Source organism: Nasonia vitripennis (assembly GCF_009193385.2).
Source record: "Nasonia vitripennis strain AsymCx chromosome 3 unlocalized genomic scaffold, Nvit_psr_1.1 chr3_random0009, whole genome shotgun sequence".
Taxonomy (NCBI): domain Eukaryota; kingdom Metazoa; phylum Arthropoda; class Insecta; order Hymenoptera; family Pteromalidae; genus Nasonia; species Nasonia vitripennis.
In genome coordinates, this window is record NW_022279629.1 from 1171241 (window position 1) to 1193964 (window position 22724).

A 22724-nucleotide genomic window follows, 5' to 3' on the forward strand; every position below is an offset into this window, starting at 1 on the left:
TTTTTGAGTAATCGACTCGAGCGAGTAAGATTTTTGACTGGAAGACGGAAGATTTTCAGTTGCATGCTCTGGACTATTTTGCAAGCTTTGTTTAGTCTGTCAAAATTGAATTGTCTGTATCGCTCACTGCATCTTATTGAGCTACTCACAGCAGTTTCATTCTCTTGCATTAAATTACTAATCACTCAATTAAAAATACTGGCTTCATTTTGAATTTGGCTATGCAATTTTCGAACGCCCGCAGTCTCCTTATTTTTCAATGTGCGTTGCGTTATTTTCAGCTTTTTTATCTTATCCTCATTGCTCCCTTTCAGTGACGCTCCCTTCCTTCCTTCTTTGCTCTAAGCTGGAGCCATTTAATTCCCTTCTTCGTTGACATTTAATGACCGTAGCCAATCAGCATTATCTTGAGATCAAAATATAAAACAATGTCGCTTAGGTTATAAGTTATACAGAAATATTTTAACATGAGTAAAGTTCCGAATTAAACCAATACAGAGAATATACATATACATACATGTATAGTGAAATTCGCTTACCGCTCTTTTTTACAATTTTTGCTAAATAATTATAGCATCCGTCAGAAACGCGCACTTCCCTGTTTTTGATTTTTACCTCAAAAAGATCTTCTTCGGCAACCACTGCTATCTCTTTATTTCTTTTGAAGAAAACTAGTGCGTACATTTGCTTTTTCAGCATTGTAAATTTCTTACTCGTTTTTCATAACCTTTTCATGTAATCTCTTCAAATAGATGAATCTAATTGAACGAAGCGAATGTTGGAACGTAATTGACACATATTATAACAAGAATTCACAGCGGTTATTTTCAAGAATGAGTTTCATTATTCAATCAAACTTAGTAAATAAAACAAATTTTTGACATTGTACTCGAACGCATACTGAGAAAACATGCTGAAGAGACATCTAGAAGAGGATTTTCTATTCTATTCTCGTTCGACACAAAACAAAATAAAACGAATGAATCGGGGGAACGATACATCGAGTGATTCCGAAAGTGACGAAAACTATGATTCTCATCCGTAAGTTTCTTGAAATATAATTAACTATACTGTAAGATATTTTGTATTTCGTGCGTCGTTATGCATTTAATATCATTCAATTATAGAGAACAAGCAATCAAACTTTGAAAATCGAAGAGGTTATGCATCCTCCTTCTGAGATGAACGATTCGTCTGAGAATAAATCACACACTAATGAAACATTTAGTGATGATACTAAACGGAGAAATTAGAATAACCAAATGGAATTCGATGGACATGCCGATTTCGATTCTATAGAAGAGAATCTAAGAATTACTTTTTAAAACTTGTTAAAAATTTCGCATAAAAAAAAATTTTTCATGACTCCTCAAGTAAATAACATGCAAATTCCGTAATGCTGCTTGACCGATGACTTCGTCCGTCGCCTTTGTACTCTTTCTACTATCGCGCGCTCGCACAGCTTTTGGACGTGCTCAGTCTGAAAGAGATGGACGGATAAGACGGAAAATGGTATCATTGAAGAAATCAATTTATTTTAACAATCAAAATCGACATAATCGTATAGCGAAGCGCGAATATTAGCTCGAACGTACAAGACCAAGAGCTATAAGTTGCGAAACACCATCAACAGCAGCAGCAGCGAAATTCGGAATTTTATGCTATTAGGCAACTCTATCATACGAATACGCGAATTTTTATTTTAAGTTTCTTGCTAAATTATGATTCCTATATAGATTTATTATTCAATTTTGCGATTATATGCTCGTAATTCATATGAGCTTGCGATGTTGCCATCACGGCGATTATTGAATGTACGATAATCACTTTATAGGATCCGAAAATGACGATTCTCAAATCGACAATCATCCTCGGGATAATCACTACAACGTACAGGATCAAGAGGACACACTATCCGCGATATCCGACAATGATTTCGATGAAGAGCTAGAAACAGACTCAGACTACGACATCGATATCAATGATGACTATAACCGACCGCTTTACGAAGGATCACAAATAACTATCCGAGAAAGTATTATTTTGACTTTCATGCTCACGTTACGTCATAATATTACAGGAGAATGTTTATCTAATCTACTTTGTTTAATTGAACTTCATTGTCTATCAAAAAATGCATGCATCCGTACTATATACAAATTTAGGAAGTATTTGAATAATCAGACAACTCCATTGGTGCGTCATTTTTATTGTGTCTTAGCCTATTAAAAGATGCCAAAACTATTTGAGAAGAATGCAACACGTTGCCATCAAAAAATGATTATTCCATTCACATTTCAATAATTGAACAAATCAAACCACTATTTAACCATAAAAAAATTATAAATTAATTGAATTATAACACTAATAGGCAAAAAATAAATAACGATAATTTTGAAGATATACAGGACGGGAAAGTTTATAAGGAACTGTCAGAACCTACTCAAATTTTAGCTAATAGTAATAATCTCGCATTCACTTGGTATTCTGATGGTGTATCTATTTTTAAATCATCTAAATTTAAAATTTGGCCTTTGTATTTAATCATAAATAATTAGTCTTATGCCGCAAAGTATAAGCCTGAGAATTTAATACTGGCCGGAATATGGTTTGGGCAAAGCAAACCCGTCACCAATTTATATCTTAAGCCTTTAAAAAACGAATTAGAAACTTTGTACAAAGGCATGGATATAGATGTAGGTCGAAATAGTTTGATAAAAGTAAAAGGCGTAATAATGTCTGGTACATGCGATGCGCCAGCCAAAGCCTCGTTTCTTAACATGATGAGGTATAACGGACGATTTGGCTGTCAGCGCTGTAAGTTGTGCGGTAAAAAAATTAATAAAACTTGGGTGTACTGCTATCAAAAGAGCTTAAAATTCCGAACCGATACGGAAACGGAATTGTATGGTTTACGAGCGATGAATATTAATAAACGAGCTTATGGCGTGAAAGGTCCATCTGCGCTATCGCTATTTGTGTAAAACCGATTCGAACAACAAGCGTAAACATTATGCACTGTGTTTTTAGTGGAATTACGATGCAGCTATTAAAACTATGGTTCGACGTGAAATCCGCGAATGAACCTTTCTCTATTAGAGATTCGGTTAAATTTATTGACACTCGTTTATGCTCCCTTGCGCCACCGTCGTACATTCAAAGACGTCCTCAGTCAATCGAAAAACACTTAAGTTATTGGAAAGCATCGGAAGCTAAAAATTTCTTATTATATTATTCTATTGCACTATTGGAGGAAATAATGGATGATACTCATTACAAGCATCTTAAATTACTCATTCTAGCCCTACCATTGCTTTCAAAATCATCTATTTCTCCAAAAACAATTAAAATATCAGAAAAAATGCTTCATACATACGTGTCTCAATTTCAAAGTTTATATGGTAAAATCAATATGAGTTCGAATATACATCAATTGCTCCACTTACCAAAAGTTGTAGAAGACTTAGGACCTCTCTGGACTACATCGTGCTTTCCATATGAAGACATAAACGGAAAACTAAAAAATTTAGTTCGCGGTAGTAATTTTGCTCAATTGCAGATTTGTACGTCACTTTTTATGTTGATGAAGACGTTCGATTTAAAAAATTACCTTGTACCAGGAACAAAATCTTTTACGTTCTGTGAACGATTAAATTCTGCACGAAAAAAATTAAAGAGTTCTAAAATTAATGAGTGTTTGTACCTCATCGGGACATTAAAAGGTCATGAATGCAGAATTTATTGATAATGATTCTGTTGCAAATTTAGTACAAAATAAAAATGTATTTGAATTTTACAGGTTAATGAAAAGCAATACTTTATATAGTCTGCTTTTCTCTATTTATATATCTCTATTAATCGTAAAAAATGTATATGTATATATGTATATATATATATATATATATATATATGTGTGTGTGTGTGTGTGTGTATGTGTGTGTGTGTTTGTGTTTCTGTATGCGTATTTTATATATAGCCATGATACTATTAAACTCCTTTCAGAAAATTCATTGCAAAATAGTGGCATTTCGAAATTCTCGGCAATCCTGTTTGAACTGCAAATAAGTCACATTAAAATTTGTGCGATTTTCATGTGATGTTTGTGGGTAAATTGAATTTTTTAAATAAAATACGATCAGGATAAAAATGCCATGGTTCTCCCATGATTTTTGAAGAGATTCGATAAAAAATCCCATGAAAGTTTGTTAGATTTTCATGGCATTTTCGTAGGTAAATTTAATGAAATACGTTTAGAATAAAAATGCCATGGTTCTCCCATAATTTTTGTATTGATTTGACGAAAAAAATTCATGGCGAAATCGTGGCTTCAGGTCATTAGCGACAGTTTTCCACGGAATTTGCCATGACCTAAGAAATGATTTCCCAATGAAATTTTTTCCTATGGCTTCCCAAGAAAATTTTTTCTACGCGTTCATAGCTTTCATTGTCTAAGTGTAAAAACTGATTTTAGACATCAAAAGCTATAAAGCGCATCATTAAAACCCCGTCATCGGCGACCTCATGCACTTGGATACCATACACGAGAGATATCGATATTCCCGTCATAAAAATTTCAGTGTGCACTACCCGAACCCCATCATCATATATTTTATTTTTAGAACAAATTTAAGATACATACTTCAATAAGTTCTCTCAAAAAGACATGAAATATCTAAAAAAAACTTAACCAAAGTAAAAAGGTTAGGTGCGTTTGATGTTTTGCGTATCATCATGAATGTCAATAATTATTTTTATTGTGAAATTACAGATTAAAAAACAACTGAGATCAATTAAAACAAGTCAAGTTTACAATCATATTATTTTATTTATAACACGACTAAAAAAAATCATTATGTTTAATTAAGGGCTCAGTCAAATGATTGGTAATTTAAACTTAAGTAATATATTGATCAATTACAAACAACTCTCAAGATACATGTCCCTTACATTTTTTTCATGGTGTTGTCTAATTGTAAGTGTAACTTTCCGCATATTTCATTTCTGTACATAAACTTATAAAATTGTTATTTTAATAAAATGAAATATTTTAAATGTAAAAGTATGTACCATGAACAAAATGTAAGGGGCATGGCAAGTTTCTTCGTATATATTCTTCTGATACTATTCAGTAGGCAGAAGCGACCCTCAATGCACTTCTGGTTCGATGACACTCGCTGCGGGCCGCGTCAATTTCTTTATCCCACCAGTATATTGGCGGTCGTCTGTTGTTGGGAGCACTTATTGGCATCGTTGCGTCGCAGGCTCGGGTAATATTTTCTATTACCTGCTCGACCTTATCATTCGCAGATCCAAACAGCTGTATTTTCTCTAGAGCCAGCAGGAATGTCTCCTTATCATAATCCTTTGTTTTCCAACTAAATTTTTTTGTCGTTGCCCTCCCGTTGGATTTCTGCTTTGATCCCTTTGGATCTTTGCTTATCTCCATTATTATCGCTTGGTGGTCACTAATTGTGTAATGATCGCTCACCGTCCACGATCTAACTAAGCCAATCAGGCAGTTGCTGACAAACAAGAGATCTATTATGGACCCTGCGTCTTCTCTTCGAAATGTGTAAGAACATCCCTGGTTAACTAAGACTAAGTCAAGGAGGGCGAATGCTTCCCAATAGCGCTCGTTCACTTTTGTTCGTCCTTTGGCTACCCCACTCTACTGCTCAGGCGTTAAAATCGCCTGCTATCAGTACCGGTTTTATTCCTACAGCATCCTGTACTAGCCGATCCAACAGTTGTCTGAATTGTTCTATTTTTGTGTTAGAAGAAGCGGAGCAGCTGTAAATGTGTACGCCTACGACCTTAGCGCGTACGAATCCTCCATTACATCTCGTCATTTTTTCCTGAAACGTGGCATCTCCGCATGCCCATATCGCCACTTTACCAGTACTGTCCATATCCCACAATGGTTTGTCTAGGTCTTTCTATTGTTCACAGACGATGGCTATATCGATTTCTGTATCACAGATATACTGGCTCAGTAGGTTCTATGCAGTTGCGCAGTGATTTATATTCAACTGCAATATTTTCATTTTCTTCATCTGTCAGTGGCTTCTACTGCAGCTCGGTAAACTGGGCATGCATAGCTACCAGCTGCGTGGTCACTCTTCCCAGCTGTGCCAACTTTGCAGTGTACATAGTTGGGTTGGTTCTTACACTCCTTTGCGTTGTGTCCATCTTTTCCACATTTAAAGCAAAGCTTACTTCTATCTTTAGTGACTGTGCAGTTTCTATCGATATGGCCAAACCTAGACATTTATAACACCTTAGCGGCTCGTTTTTTTGGTTGGCCACCCGGATCCTACAGTTGACCCATTCTATTCTGATCTTCTGTAGCTTAGTGATCTTAGCCGATATCTGAGCTGGTACCCGTATCACTGCAATCTGCGTGTCGCCATACATCTTTCGCAGAGATCTTATCGTAGAGACTTCTATGGTGTTCTCTTGGCCAATTTCCTTCTGTAGTGCTTCTAGTACCTCCTCTTTTGAGGTAAGCATGTCCAGATCTCTTGCATATTTTATTTCTGCTCTACCCTTCGGCCGGTTGAGGAGACCTCGACGCGCCGATAAGCATTCCCCTATCCGCCACTCAGGGGACGCGCCCCCCGGTATCGGCATCCCCGCGCGGGTGTGTATGGATGTGTGTGTATACCGTAATATTTCTGGAACTACTCCGTAAATATCAATAAAATCTGACATGCATATCTATTTTTGGATTCTGAATTTGGGAAAAACAGTTATTTTTTATTTTCTTACCTATTTTTTATGGCCATTTTTGATTTTTGAAAAACACTATTTTGCGTTTTTTTCAATCATTTTATTGTTAAAATAATTTAGCTAAAATGCATTTAAAAGGCAATAAAATTAACTACTTTTCCTTATTTGGTCTTCCGGATCGACCGCTTTGTTCGGCAGATAAAATGAAAAAATTATTTTTTCTTTAATTTTTATCTTTAAAACTAAACATCATAACCTTACACAAAAAAATTATGCCGATGGGTCACGTGTCAAACTATATCCCATTAAAATTTCAAGTGATTTGACTACTTATTTTTTCAATAATAAATCAAAAACTGAAAAAATGAGTTTTTTTGTGCCTCGATTACAGACGTAAAAAGGTATTAGTGCGCTTGAGATTTTAGGAAAACACATGTTAGTATCGGTAGTCATAAAATGTACTAGATTATAAGTGTCCAATTTGAATGTAATACTTTCTAGTGGAAGGTTAGGCCCATTCTAAAACTTCACAGCTACTTTTTTACTATAAAAAGGTATCTTTTTACTGTATTGAAGTTCTGGGAGTCCGGATCAAACATTCAGATTTTCATATTTTAAGGTTTAAAATACAAATAAGGTAGCCTTAACATACATATAGGGCTTTAAAAGTATTTTTATTGAAAAATTCAGAAAATTTCACAAAAAAAAGTATTTGGATAGTTCTAATTAAAAATGCATCCCTTATAAGCTACAAATCATTGAAAATAGGCAAAAAATGAATGCAAAAATTGCTTGAAACCTCAACTTTGACCAGCTAGAATCGCGCTGAAATTTTGTATAAGAGTCAGGTACAACATATAGAACATATATATACAGTTTGGGCAAAAATTTTTATTTTTGCCCAAACTGTATGTGTGTATATATATATATATATATATATATATATATATATATATATATATATATATATATATATATATGCTCTCTCCAAGACCTCATACGCTTGTTTCTTTGGAATGAGTCGACAATGAACGACGAGGTCGTCGTTTTTTTTTCGTTACAGCGGTTTCGATCAGCCCTCACATATTAGTGCAGCAGAGTTCGCTACAATTGGCGAGCGCCGCAACGACGACTGCCAGAGCTGCTCCGACCACCACTAAACGACACTTAACGCTCAACACCATCAAGCCGTAAACGGCGCGTTAGACAACAAGCGCACGAGAACGAGTTTGCGACAGAACATCTGATCATGTTCGAGGACGAGGAAGAGGCGATAGACGTCAACGAGGAGCCGACGCAGCCCCCATAAATCGTCAGTGCCGAAAGTCTGACCAACCTCAAGCTTAGCATACCCGTAACACCCGGCCATGAATTCAAGCCTATCCCTGCTGCCCGACAGCATCATCAAGACCCTTACGCCCCAGATGATCTAGGTTGCTCAATAGCAACAGCAGCAGGTCCTCAAAGACAAGATACGCAAGATAATAAGGCTCACGAGAGGTCGTATTTTCTTCTGAACTTTAATTTACCGCATTAAATGGGTATGAAATCGGTTTGAAAAACACCTTTTACAAGGTAAAATGTTGGCAACTAGAAGTTTGGTCTCCATCCTGGCAGAAAATAACCCAACAGTTAATTATGGTTGACCAACGAACCTGCTAAAACCGTTACTTTGGCCAACAGTTTACCGTTGGTAAGCATTTCTACCAGGGCATAAATATACGCTAATGAATGTATTGAAATCAGTTTCATATATGTCAAGCATCAAGCATTAATGTTCAGCAGGTAAGATAAGATCAGCTGACTAGTAGTTATTTAAAAAAGGTCACAATTTTCAAAAATATTATTTTAATGCACACTTGCCGTCACGTCGTCTTATAGTTTATCAATAAATCATTCAAATTGTTATTATTAAGGTGTAAATCTGTCAAATCATATTAATCTCAAGCCAAATTTAATAATTTGCAAATATAATAAATATTTTTGGAATCATAATATTATTTTTGCTTTAATAATTTGTTTTTACGATTCTTTTTTATCATAAACTTTTGCGTATGGATGAAGTGTTTTATTGCATATCTCTGTTTTCATTAAAATGGTGATAAATATGCATATTTGTGTAGAGAAATGATCGTAAAGTAATCAATAAGTTGTTTTTGGTTAGTACACATCGAAGACTATAAGACGACGAGACGGCAAGTGTGCATTAAAATAATATTTTTGAAAATTGTAACCTTTTTTTTAATAACCACTAGTCTGCTGATCCTATCTCACCTGCTGAACTTTAATGCTTGATGCTTGACATATGTAAATTATTTACACTTAGACGTTTTTTGCTTTTTAATTTATTTTAGTATTTACTAAGTAAAAAAGCTCATAGTTCCAATAAATAAAATATAGTTCAAATATACAGTATGTTAATGATTTTTAATATACTTTCAATCTTAATTATTTTACTAAAGGAGCAGCCGTCACAATATCGAATGATATAATTTTCATGATAAAATTTGAACCTAAGTATTTTAAATACCATAGGGTCCTCATAAACTTAGAAAATAATGAATTCTCTTAAAACATTCTGAATTTTAGTTAGCGAGTTATAAGGTTAAATAAAAGTAGTAATTTTCAGTTATACAGGGTATACAGACTGAGAGACAAAGAATTTGAATCTTAATACCTTTTAAAGTAATCGGTTTCATACGCTCCGAAAAGAACTTAGCCAAGGTAAGCAAAAGATCTATCTTTTATCAAAATTTCAACTTAATTAAAGTCTTTTTGCTACCGTAATCGTACGATATCGAAAAAACATTTTTTTTGTTTTCGATGTTTAGCTTAAAAACTAGTAGCAAAATGGCATAAAATTATAACAGCAAATAGATATAATTGTTTTTTATTGTTATACATTTTTTCAAAACGTTTGACAATTTAGTTTTAGGAATATTAAATTGTCTTTAGAAATCACTTTTTTAATCATAACAATTGAACGGAACGGTCAATCTAGAAAATCTTGCGGGGAAAAGTAGGAAATTGTATGCTCTTTTAGATAAACTATTGTTGAATATATTGTTTAAATTATATCATCGAAAAAAGCAAAAATTTTGCTCAAAAATCGAAAAATTGCTTTTATTTGGCCATAAAATTGTCAGAATCATAATCTACTATCTACTATCTACTATCTACTATTATATCGAAGTGCTTAATGTACCTGTGTACTCTGAAGACATTTACATCTTTTTTCAATAACTTAACATTTAGCAGTTACCCTGACACCTGGACATCATCTATAAGGCAGATATAATTTTGAACCTCAACATTTTTGGGTCTTAAAATTTTTAACCTTAATATTTTTGGGCTTAAAAATATAGGGTAATTTAAATTTTCCAAAAATCCATTTACATCGTTACTCAACAACTGGCATTCAAAGTAATTATTGTTAATTATTAATTTATATATATATATATATATATATATATATATATATATATATATATATATACTTTTACTATTATATTAAAGTACACTTAAGGTATCTGTGTGCCGTGAATCCATTCACACCTTTTCTCGATAACTGACATATTTATATTTTATTTGCAATGAGACACGAGTCTCGTTGATAAACATACGCGAAGGTGGCCATTGCAAGCTAAGCGCGAAGTTAGCCGCGCTACATAAAGGCGAGTCCGCACGACGTGAAGTAAGCGCGCGCGTGGAACGATCAGAAGGCGAGTCCGCATGAGCGCTAGCCGCGGCAGCCCGATAAGCAATTCAGCCGTAACGCGCCAGGCGGCAGGCACAATCGCACACTAGGCGCCGCGAACACACCCGCCCGACATAAACGCACAACAGCGCATAGATACACGCCACGGAGCTTTAAAAGACCGACCGCACGGCGTCGCTGGCAGTTCAACTCGAGCTCCCGGTCCGCGCAGTGCCGTGAGCACACGATACTGCAAGGAGAGCCAGAGTTAGACCACCGCCGACGAAACCGTCTTCTGTGCACACGTGACGGCTAGTTCGCAATACCGTACCCCGATTTTCCGAATTATCGTCGTGAGCACACGAAATAACCAGGAAACTAGAACGACAACGAGTATCGTCCTCGTAGCACACGTGGACGATACCATCTACGATTATGTACGACGATACCATTACGTATCTCTGCTCCTACTGCCACTGCGCGCACACAGAGTTGAGAAAGTAGTGAAACGCTCACTGACGATTCGCCGAGTTGTGCGCTCACGTCTCGGTAAATTTGAGGTTAACCTCTCACTTCCGAAACAACCTTTACGCCGACATCTCTCGACTCCTCTTGTCACTGTGCGCACACAGGGCGAACGGAGGAACGAGGCCAGCGACGAGGATCTGCAGCGAGTCAGAGGCTAACCTTAAAACATCGTGATATCGATTCGAGTCCCACTGTGCGCACACAGGGCAACCATAATCGGTACCACGCGGCCCACTCGGATCGACGAAGCCATGCGCACACGACTCCATCGCAACCGAATGCAAACGTAATCTCAAATACCCGTCATCGTGACACCGTACCGTATCACCGATGCCGCACCCGCATAACTGTAATCGCACCGTAGCTTTATAGTCGCACCGAAATATGTAACCGCGCCGATTGAAATTACTTAACTCGTACAGGCGAAATCTTACTAACCACCGCGGTACTTTATTTCTGTTACACGTGGGCCTTAACATCACCCACCCACATTGTTAAGGGGACACAACACTTTTGAATCCTGAAAAAAAGAATTATGAGTAAAAATGACAAAATTAAAGTAAATCATTAAAAAAATTTTTTTAGTGATATTTAGTATAAATACCTTTAACTTTATAGTGCTAAAACGGGTGCAATGTTTTATGAATTTTTTCACTATCCGTAGGATTCCAAGTGTATAAATGGTTTTTTTGGGCTCAGATTCAAGAAGGATACTCTGTACACCTGCAGTTTTGGTATGAATGTAGGGATTTTGATTTGAATGCTTAGAAATGGTTTGGCGATGAAAATACTGATTTTTTTCTTTTTTTTTTTCGTCTATTATGCCACCTTTTTGGGTATAAAACATTTTATAAACATTCAAATTGAAATCCCTGCATTCATACGAAAACTACAGGTGTCCAAAGTAACATCCTGGAATTGGAGCCCAAGAGAACCATTTGTACACTTGGAATCCTACGGACAGTGAACAAATTCACAAAACATTGCACTGAGTGCCACAATGGGCCAGCAGAGATAATTAAGGTTTTAGCACGGTAAAGTTAAAGGTATTTATACTAAATATCACTAAAAAAATTTTACATGATTTACTTTAATTTTGTCATTTTTGCTCATAATTCTTTTTTTCAGGATTGAAAAGTGTTGTGTCCTGTTAATTTAAATACCAAATACATATTTGTTTTTGTTAAATCATTCAAACAGAGTCTTTATTAAACCGTTTCCCCTAATCAAATCCTGGATTTAACTGATTGCCCAACACCGGGGGAAAGTAGAAACGTTACATATTAGTTTATCATTAATTTAATATTTGATGATATATGATATTTTTCGAAAGTATAATTATTAAATTTGTTCAATATTACCCTGGATAATGCTACATATAATTGACCATGACTGAAAACTGGATTTTATAAATAGACACCAACTTTGTTCAATGTTTGGCCTTGTGATTTGTTGATTGTCATGACATATCCTAATCGTACTGGAAACTGTCGTCTTGTCATGTCGAAAGAAATTTCTTCTTTTAAAGAAGTCAAATCAATCCGTGGTATTAAAACATATTTACCAAATTGTTTACCGCTAATTATTTCTGCCTATATACAGAATTACATTATGTTCATTACTACTAGCAAAAAACGCTCGCTTCGCTCGTAATTTGCAAATTAATCTTGATAATATTTAATTGTTTGACGTGTCTTTATCAATCTGTAAATTGCGAGCGAAGCGAGCGTTTATATATATATATATATATATATATATATATATATATATATATATATACAGTCGTTATTTTGCATGTTCCTACGCGTACACTTGTACCTCGCTCCATCACCGACCCAGCCGCCTCCGCGGGCTTGCGTCTCGCATATGTACGAGATCGCAGCATAACTGGCCTGGCCGGAACCTATTCAGCACTAGGTGCTATCCCGACGACTCTTTTTCTCGAGAGTAACGAGGTCTACGGACCTTGATTGTAGCGGAGCTGGAAACTGAGCAACTGCATCCAGTACACCGTTATAGTATATATATACTATAACGGTATATTATATATAGTATATATATATACTATAACGGTATAATATATATAGTATATATATACTATAACGGTATATTATATATAGTATATATATACTATAACGGTGTACTGGATGCAGTTGCTCAGTTTCCAGCTCCGCTACAATCAAGGTCCGTAGACCTCGTTACTCTCGAGAAAGAGAGTCGTCGGGATAGCACCTAGTGCTGAATAGGTTCCGGCCAGGCCAGTTATGCTGCGATCTCGTACATATGCGAGACGCAAGCCCGCGGAGGCGGCTGGGTCGGTGATGGAGCGAGGTACAAGTGTACGCGTAGGAACATGCAAAATAACGACTGTCGAGATTGTTGAGGAACTGTCACAGCGTTTATTGACAAACTTTATACAGGGCTTGCATGCGAGCAAGTGAGGTCGCAGGTACGAGGGAGGATAAGGAGAGCCCTGGCGAGTGTAGCGTGAGAGAGAGAGAGAGAGCTGGCACTTACAATTAGCCGGTATCGCCCTGATGTTCGCTGTCAGCAGTCGGAACCCCGTCGGTGCAGTTCCGGATGCGGTAGCGAGACGCAATGTCGTATACGCACGCACACTCACACACTTCAACTTTCACTCTCCTAACAGCTATCTCCCGAAAGTACTGAGCGTCTCGCGAGGAGTCAGTTAAAAGGTCGGATCGTATCTGGCGGCACGCGTCTCAGTCGCGTGTCGCCGAATTTTCTCTCTCTCTCCCTCTCTCTCCGCCTCTCTCGCGTCGTCCAGCGGCTCTCCCCGCCTTGCCAGCGCTGGTACCTGTAACAGTGTGAATTTAGTACAAGTCTTTCTTCTCGCGGCATGCTGAGCTTATGACGTGCTAATATCGCCCGTCATAATACACACACACACACACACGGCGTATAAGCAGTATAAGTAGCTGTGTATATATATATATATATATATATATATATATATATATATATATATATATATATATATATGTACAGCTACTTATACTGCTTATACGCCGTGTACACCATGTGTTCTGTGCGACGGCTCGAATCCAAGAGAGCGATGCGCGAGAATCATATAGTCTCGTCACCGCTTGTGGTCATGTGACTTACACGCATACCGCAAGAGGGGATACTTACATGTGTGTGCCCCCTCACTCGTCAGTACGGTCAGTCATTCCAGCGCGCACCATACTACACATTATACACTCATACTGAACTTGGACTAAACTTGGCAATATACAACTTGCTAAAAAGATAACGATATCTTAAATCCCTAGCGAAAAAGAAAAACGAAAACAACTGAAAAAAAAGTAATGAACTGCAGATGCAGATGATAGCAAAAAAATGTCAGAATTGTGACACAGACAACAGTAATTTTTTTTCTTAACAAGTGCATGAAAAAAACCCGTTTCCATACATCTAAAGTGAATGGCAAGCTGTTCATTTCGGGCGTGCGGCATTCCCTCCGAATGGCCATTCCCTCCCGCTACTCAAAAACACTTAAAATGAATCAAATTTTTAAAAATTTTGAAAAATTTTAAGAGAGAGTGGCTTACGACTTAAAATGCGCTACTTACTATTCACTCTATATACATGAAAACGGGTCTTTACAGCCACTTGTCAAAAAAAAATTGTAACAAGAGTGTAATGTTTTTTTGAAACATCTATTTGATTATAAGTTATAGTTTATTTTAAAAAATCTATATCGTTTAATATTAATTTATCTTTCCCTACTGATAAACTCATGTAAGTGCTCTTTATACAAAGAAAGTGATTACATAACGATTTTCGTCATTTTATATTTACAAATAGATAGCTTTGGAAGAGAGATCATGTCTGCACAAAAAATTATTTGCTGCATTCTTTTGATCTTGACCAAAACTGCATATAACATTTTGTGATATGCATGAAACCATACGGCATTCGTCATTTCACATTCACAAACACATAGTTTTAAAAGAAAGATCATATCAGCACAATAAAATCATTCACAGCATCCCTTTGATCTCGACCAAAACTGCAGATTTCATGTGATATGCATCTTGTGATATGCATGAATATATAAAGCATTTGTCATTTCATACTCACAAACACAGAGCTTTAAAAAAAAGATCATATCTGTACAAATATTTAATCGCTGCATCTCTTTTATCTGGACAAAATCTACTAATCACATCTTATGATATGCATGAATACATGAAGCATTCGTCATTTCATATACTCCAATAAATGGCTTCCATATCAAATTTGTATGAATAATTTTAATTTCCAATTTTTAATAGCTATTGTTTAATCTTTTTGTCACAATAACGAATTTTTTTAATCTTTTAAAGTCATTATTTGGAATTTACTCCATAAATAACTATTTTTCACACAATTTTCAATAATTTTTGTTTGACAACATGTAGTGTTTGTCAGAAATCACCAGATATAATCATTACTTTGCCATCTAATTCAATGTCATTATTACATAAGTCTTTAAATAATTTATCCACCGCCTGAAAAGCATGTTTTGATGTCATTGCTATTTAATCACAAATTATGACTTATACATTTTCCAGATTTTTTCTATACATTGAATTGAAAGTAATGTTGCTCGGTAAATCTTCATTTACCCTGGTAGCAGCGTTCCCGAGAAAGTATCTGAAAGCTATTGAGCTTTTGTAAATCTAGCAGGTTTCCAGAGTAGAATCTAGATGAAAACCCCGATAAATCAAACATGATTTCTGGAAGAAATCTGGGTAGAATTTTTTCTCCACTATGATTTGTTCATATAACCTTACTTTTCACACCAATGATCCTGCTCTGCATTGACATTGTTTGAAAATATTCATTAATTGATGAATATATATACCCTATAAATTCATCTACAATGTTTTTTAAAGGGGAAACATGATTTTTGAGGTACACATTAATAGTGAAAACCTAACCCTACACATGCATGCTCTTATACATGACAGTATGTACAGCATTGTGTACTGACTGACTTTGTATTATTCGAGTACAATTACTGTGTAAAACGTGTCATCAATGCACTCAAAGTCACCAATGGTGAGGTTTGCACAGGTATTTCAATCTCATAAGTATGCGAGCCAGTTACTCCTAGGGGTGAAAACGACCATTTTCACTCCTCTTGATTTATTTTTTTTTCATATCCTTACTTGACTAAAGCTTGAAATACTAAAGCTTGAAATCGTAAAAAACTTTTCATACTATTTTAAAAATTTTTTAAATTTATAAAAAAATTTTAAATTTATAAACAATTTTTAAATTTAAAAAATTTTTTAAATTTATAAAAATTTAAAAAATATATATATTTGGCGGTCCCCTCCTACCACCACATGCGGCCCGACGTGCCGCCTAGCGGAGCACTACGACGTGGCGAGCGCGAGGGGAACTTAGAAGCTTAGTCACTTTCGTGAATCAGTTACGGCCTGCCCTCCTCATCATCGCGTCTCGCATGGCACAGCGAGCAGCTGCATGCCTCGCTCGCAGCGACAGACGCCGCGCAAGACCAGCACGCTCATCTCCGACTGGCTTCGCTGAATCCAGCAAGCTGTCCCTGCCAGCAGCGGAGCATCCTCCCGACGACGACGCAGCATAGCTGATCGTCGACCTGGCAGCAGCAGTCCACCATGCAGCGTCACCTTCAACCGCACCGACGTCCTGGCACATCCGGTACTCGAGGATGTTCAGCGAAGGACGCCTTTCAACGCCGACAACCCAGGGCTCCGGGTCGTCGGCCTCAGCATCAACATCATCAAGGCCATCCCTGAGTGTAATCTTCTCACTCCTCAGGCCTTACGCCAACGACACCTGGACGCTGCGCATCAACCTCCGGACGAGGACACTGCAACCCAGGCGGACATCTCTTTTTTTACAACTCGGCATCACCGGCCGTAGGCTTCTGCGGACATGCTTCTGGGCCCAAGTTCATCCAGCCAATAAGGACCTGGCGAATCTGGCCCACCACCATCACCATCGTCCGCACCCTCGCTTCATCCGGGCTCAGCAGCCCTCATCAGCACAGGCGCCACATCACGCATCCGCAGCCTCCCTTCCAGGCAGGGCCTCCTCTACAGGAATCTCATCATCGTTCCTCGGGAAGTCCGCCCTTGTCACTGGTGGGGGAGTAGCTGTGGCGGTCCCCTCCTACTACCACATGCGGCCCGACGCGCCGCCTAGCGGAGCACCACGACGTGGCGAGCGCGAGGGGAGCTTAGAAGCTTAGTCACTTTCGTGAATCAGTTACGGCCTGGCCGCCGGGTTGAACAGACCTAGTCATCCTGTACATAAATAATTATAATGTAATCTAGTTCGCCTTTCCCTACCTTATCTCCTATTAGGGAGTGTAGAAGATAGAGATTTAACCTAACCATCCTAACTCTCTAAATATATATGCATCTATACACGCACACCGCAGTGGACAACTCGAAAAACTCTATTCTCGATCTATTTCATAGGCGACGAAATGGTCTTCCTTACACACTTGTTATAAAAAGCACGGTGAACAACGAGGGGCGAATGTGCTTTTCCAGACTCAGATGATGTTTGAGCACGAGTGGTAGTCTCGGGCGCCGTAGGCCTCGCTTGGAAAAGCCAATTTTCGCCCCTTGTTGTACAATGTACTATTCATTTATTAATAAATTCGCTGCTATACCAGTCCATGCTACAGATATAATACTTATTTTTTCTTTATTTAAATAAATGATAATTGTATTTAGTAAGAAGCGTTTACCACGACCGCCAGGTCCATCAATAAAGAAACACTTCACTCGATTAACTTTATTAATTACACTATTTATTACTACATCGAAAATTTTACGTTGTTTATTCGTTAAAGAGCTTAAATTGTATAATGAATCATTTTTTATTTCATTTGTTGCATAAAATCCTTCATAATTGGTTCCCTTAACATCCTCATTAAATTTAGGTAAATTGAAATCAGTCGATCCTTTGGACTTACAAAGTACATTCTACTTATAATTGGCTTCCAAACTTTTTTTCTTGGTGTCCATTTCTTTGTTTTTTTATTAAAAACGTAAAAATATGGTATATTAACGTACAAGTACTGTCTAGCTTGCGGATTATTTGCATTTAGTTCAAATCATGCAGTCAAATTTGTGTTTAAGTTTTTATTAATCAACTCTTCTTCTGATCCTTCCTTAAAGAATACTAACTGTTCATTTTTTAAATGTACAGCTAATCGGTAAATTACGTGTGATAAAACGTACATTTCAAATTGTAGTAGACAATACATTGCTTCTGGGTGGCTTACATATCTTGTATTTAATTATTGTATTATTTCATCGTAGTTGAAATTTTCTTTTTCACATTCGTTTTCATTATTACCTTTACTTATTTTTATAAATGCTTAAATAAATATTTGACATATTAAATAGTTGAGCATATTTCAACATTAATATGACAATTAAATTTTAACAATAAATACGGATTATATGGAACTACAAATCGATTATCAGCTATATTGTTTGTATTGAAACAAATTTGTTTTCCATTGTTACTTTGTCGATAAAGGGGATATCCAGTATTATTAAAAGTTATTTTTACCACAAGAGCCATATATCATTGATTACTTTAAGATATTGTGTAACCTTGAATATTTCATTTCATCAGGTATTTCTGCACTTATAAGTTTATTAACATCATCTGCATTATTTAGTTTATGATTTTTATGAATAAAAGCCAATAAGTGCATATGTGGTAAACCCCTTTTCTGAAACTCAAATACCTAAGTATATGCAATACATTTTCCAAAAATGTGTTTTTTTAAGAATTTCATTTAATAATTCATTTACTTTTGCATTAAAAACTTTTGCTACTAAATCAGGTCTTTCAATAGCTGATTCATTTTTTCTCAAATTTTGCTTAATTTCCTTCCATTTTTTATTACATGTCATAGTAATAAAAAGATCTGGTTTACCATACTTTTGAACTATTGTCGTTAAATCTAAAAAGTTTTGTTGTAACGATCGTGGACTTTCTGAAAATGTTGAAGGTAGGATAACCATTTTTCCAATTTTTAAGTTGTCATCGTTACTTTTATTTTTTAAGTTATCTATCACATCTTTGTATTAATCTGTCCTTAATTGGTGTTGATTTTTATTTAAAAAAAAATAATAGTGAACCTTCAACTTTTACCCGAGCACCAACAATGTATTGTTGAGTTTATTTTCCTAAATTTAAGTAAGGATTAAAATCGTTTCTAATGCTGAATTTATGACAATAAAATTAGAGCATTAAAATATTGTTTTTGTTATTTTTATTTTTCATATTGGGCATCTATCCAAAACCTTCATTAGGATACATAAGTGGATATGACATAGGATCTACATGTTTACTAATGTACGGTATATTATAAGGTGCTCTATGTTTTGAATATATACATACATCTTCTGCTGGTTGACCATTTTCACTTACAAATACCACAGCTACTTTATCACATTTAGCTGTGTTATATCTACGTTTATCATGATTAGAATTGCGTGTTAAATATATTATAATTTCTTTACTATTAAACTCAACGTTGTTGTTTTTAGAACGATTTAGTTCTTCCTTTTCGACTTAGTGCATCATTTTGTATGATTTAGCGTACATGTTTACGTGTCGAAAAAAATTAACTAATTCCTTTAGTAGCATTAGAGAACATGACACATTAGTTTTGTATCGTGATTGCGAGGCAATTTCATTATCAATGATGTATAGTTGCACATATATTCTGGCTTCGTTTTCGTCTGGATGTAAGGTATAAATATTGTGGAAAATTTGACCACTTATTCAAATAACTTGAGGGCCTTTCCCAAAAAGAGCGTCAAATCTAGCTTCAAAACTTGTGAAGGCAAGTGTATTATTATATTGTCTAATATTATTTAAAAAGTGTTCACTTTCATCAGTATTTCGAAAAACTCATTCTTTTAAACGTTAAGGATAAGTGCTATTGTCAGATAATACAACGTTTCTCTATTGCAACAATTAGAAAATATAGAAATCACATATTTTACTCATGCTACCTAAATCATTGAAATTCATTGAAATTTTTAATAGCGTAACCTTTCAATTTTTTGTTGTTTTTATTATAATCCTATTACTTTTAAATTTTCTTTAGTAAAATCCCTTTACCCTCCTAGTACCGTACGATATTTTATGGAACAACGTACATAAATCAAGATTTAACAAGTGCATTTTTGCACGAGCGTGACTTAGATCGGGGTTTATGCCACGGCGTGTCATAAAACATATATGCATGTCAAATTTTATAACGATCGGTCGCATGGTTCCAGAATCATAACGATATACGTACGTACATACACACACAGCCATCCGCACGGAAATTTTCTTAAAACGCATGATTCGAACTCCATTACGTTTCGATGAAGTTTTAGCAAAACTGATAATTTTACTATTACAAAGCTTCCTCTAGAAGAAACCAAAATCAATTGCAGTAAGGATTATTTCTAAGAGGATATTTATATTAAACCATGCGTATTAAAAACCCTCTTCAAGGATTTGTTAAATCTTTTCGGAAAAACAATCGCCACGGTAAAAAGTTGTGTTTTTAAAATATCTACAATTTTTGTATCAAACGTTTTTATGTTGAATGTATAGACGCAAAGTTTTGGGCAGTTTACTGGAATCAGAATCATTGTCTATATCTGATATTAGCCGAATTTTTTTGTCAAGATTTACAACATTCCTTTTAAACTTTTTTTATTATATGCTTAAAATTTGAATTATTGTTCACAAAGCGTTTATAGTCATATTTAGAAGTGACCATATTCGCTATGTATATAACACGGGATCAAGCCCAAATTTATTCTGTCATCGTATTGGTATAAGAAGACCTTACAAGAAAAATTGAGACCAAATAGGTGATAATCATGTTGAAATAATCCCGCTACACCAAATTTTATAATAAATTATGTGTATTTAAAACGATTCGTAAGAATAAAGCTAGACTTCCATATCAACGATTGAAATCGGTCATTCATACATCAGCCAGAGAAGCATTATTTTAAGAAACTTTTGTCGACAATTTTTATGAACAAAAATAAACACGCATATGACTATTGCATTCTTAATATATATATTATATTATTAATTACGTGATAGAGTGACATTTTTAACCGGTAGACAATAAAAATTGCGTTTAATTAGGTAGTAATGACTTTATCATCTGTATTTTAAAATCGTTTATTTTATTATATTTATATTACCCAATACTAATCAAACAATAAATGAATGAGAACGAGCTAAGGGCAAGTTCATTTACGAGACAAAGTGAGCACTGTAAATCTACACAAGTTCATAAAGCCAGCTTAGCCATTGATGTACACTGTATTTTTTGTAACTAATGTATGCATTTCCGATCTCATCTAATTAAAAATATGTTTGAGGCAGGAAATGGTTTTTTGTCCAGTGATCGACAATCAACAACTATTTCATTCATTATGCTAAATATCCAATTTATAAGTAAAGGTTAGAATTTTTTAACCTACATTTTTATTCAAACTTGAATATGTTAAATAAGCAAGCTAAGTAGGTAATAATGTTAACTCAATAATTATAGTCTAAGCGATAACAGTAATCAAGAAAAACTGCTCCGTTTATGGTCGAAAAAATATGTTATTTTTTTTTCTTTATTTATATTTTTTTGTAAAAAAATCTACAAAGGGGTATTTTTATTCTAATTTGGCTTTAATTTCTTGAGGGTAAATTGCTGATAAAATACGACGTATACATGTTTAGATTAAATTGTTATACTGTTATGTGTAAGTTGTAACAATGTTTGTATGCATAAAAAAATAATGCATAATCAGATACAAATTTACAATAATTAGTTTAATTATTCTAAAGACAGATAATTCCTAATGTTTACTTCTTCTGGAAAATAGCAATGATGAGAAAATAAATTATTTAAAAATTAAATTTCTTGATGATATAGAAATAATTTATTGCATGCAGCATGGACAAATCACTCGGTCTGAATCTAAATTGACTGTAGAATTTTATGGTATTATATAATAGTTTAATCAAACGCGTATTTAACAAAAAATAGCGAATATATATATATAAAATACGCAATTATTATCTTTTAAGCTAATTTTTTGTTAAATACGCGTTTCATTAAACTATTATATAATATCATAAAATTCTACAGTCAATATATATATATATATATAGGCACACACACAAAGAAAAATAAATCGAAATGAAGCTCACTATTGGATGTTACATTGTATGTGGATTCACACTTTTTTAGTTGAGTGAAAGACAGTATATAGGACTAATTACTACCACTTTAGAATACTATGATATTTCTTCAAATAAGAAAATTACCTTGCAAAATTACTATATACATATTCGACTTGCATGCGCGGCGCACTTAACGCCGCAACTAAAAATTCTGCACTGATTTTGTCACCAGTCCTATGAATACTGCTACGAGAAGCAGCGGCGATTACACTGATATCGCACGAGCTTTCGCATACCAAACCTTTCGTTTAGTGATGTTTGTTTCAGTTTTATGGCATATAATATTATTTGAATATTCTTTTTAAAAAATTATATTTTCCAATTGCATGACGATCTGAATACCGTATTTATATGCGCAACAGTCTCTCTCTCTCTCTCTCTCTCTCTCTCTCTCTCTCTCTCTCTCTATTTCTCTTTCTCTCCCCTCTCTCTCTCTCTCTCTCTCTCTCTCTCTCTCTCTCTCTCTCTCTGCATCTGCCTC

General features: G+C 35.3%; 1 protein-coding gene across 9 annotated transcripts in view; it reads right to left on the minus strand.

The window, feature by feature from the left end:
• LOC103317573 (gonadotropin-releasing hormone receptor) overlaps positions 1-22724 on the minus strand; it is a 449011-nt gene that overhangs the window by 298211 nt on the left and 128076 nt on the right. Inside the window, exons 1-2 of one of the 9 annotated variants that reach the window (XM_031927017.2) lie at positions 22328-22594; positions 3447-3656 (exon numbers count right to left, since the gene is read on the minus strand). The exons of 3 other annotated variants lie outside the window; for them this stretch is intronic. The gene's annotated coding sequence lies outside the window, so the exon portion shown is untranslated. Of the gene's footprint in view, positions 1-3446; positions 3657-22210; positions 22669-22724 lie in introns of those variants that run through there. 5 more of the 9 variants (XM_031927018.2, XM_032601848.1, XM_031927016.2 and 2 more) reach the window with 5 other exon arrangements.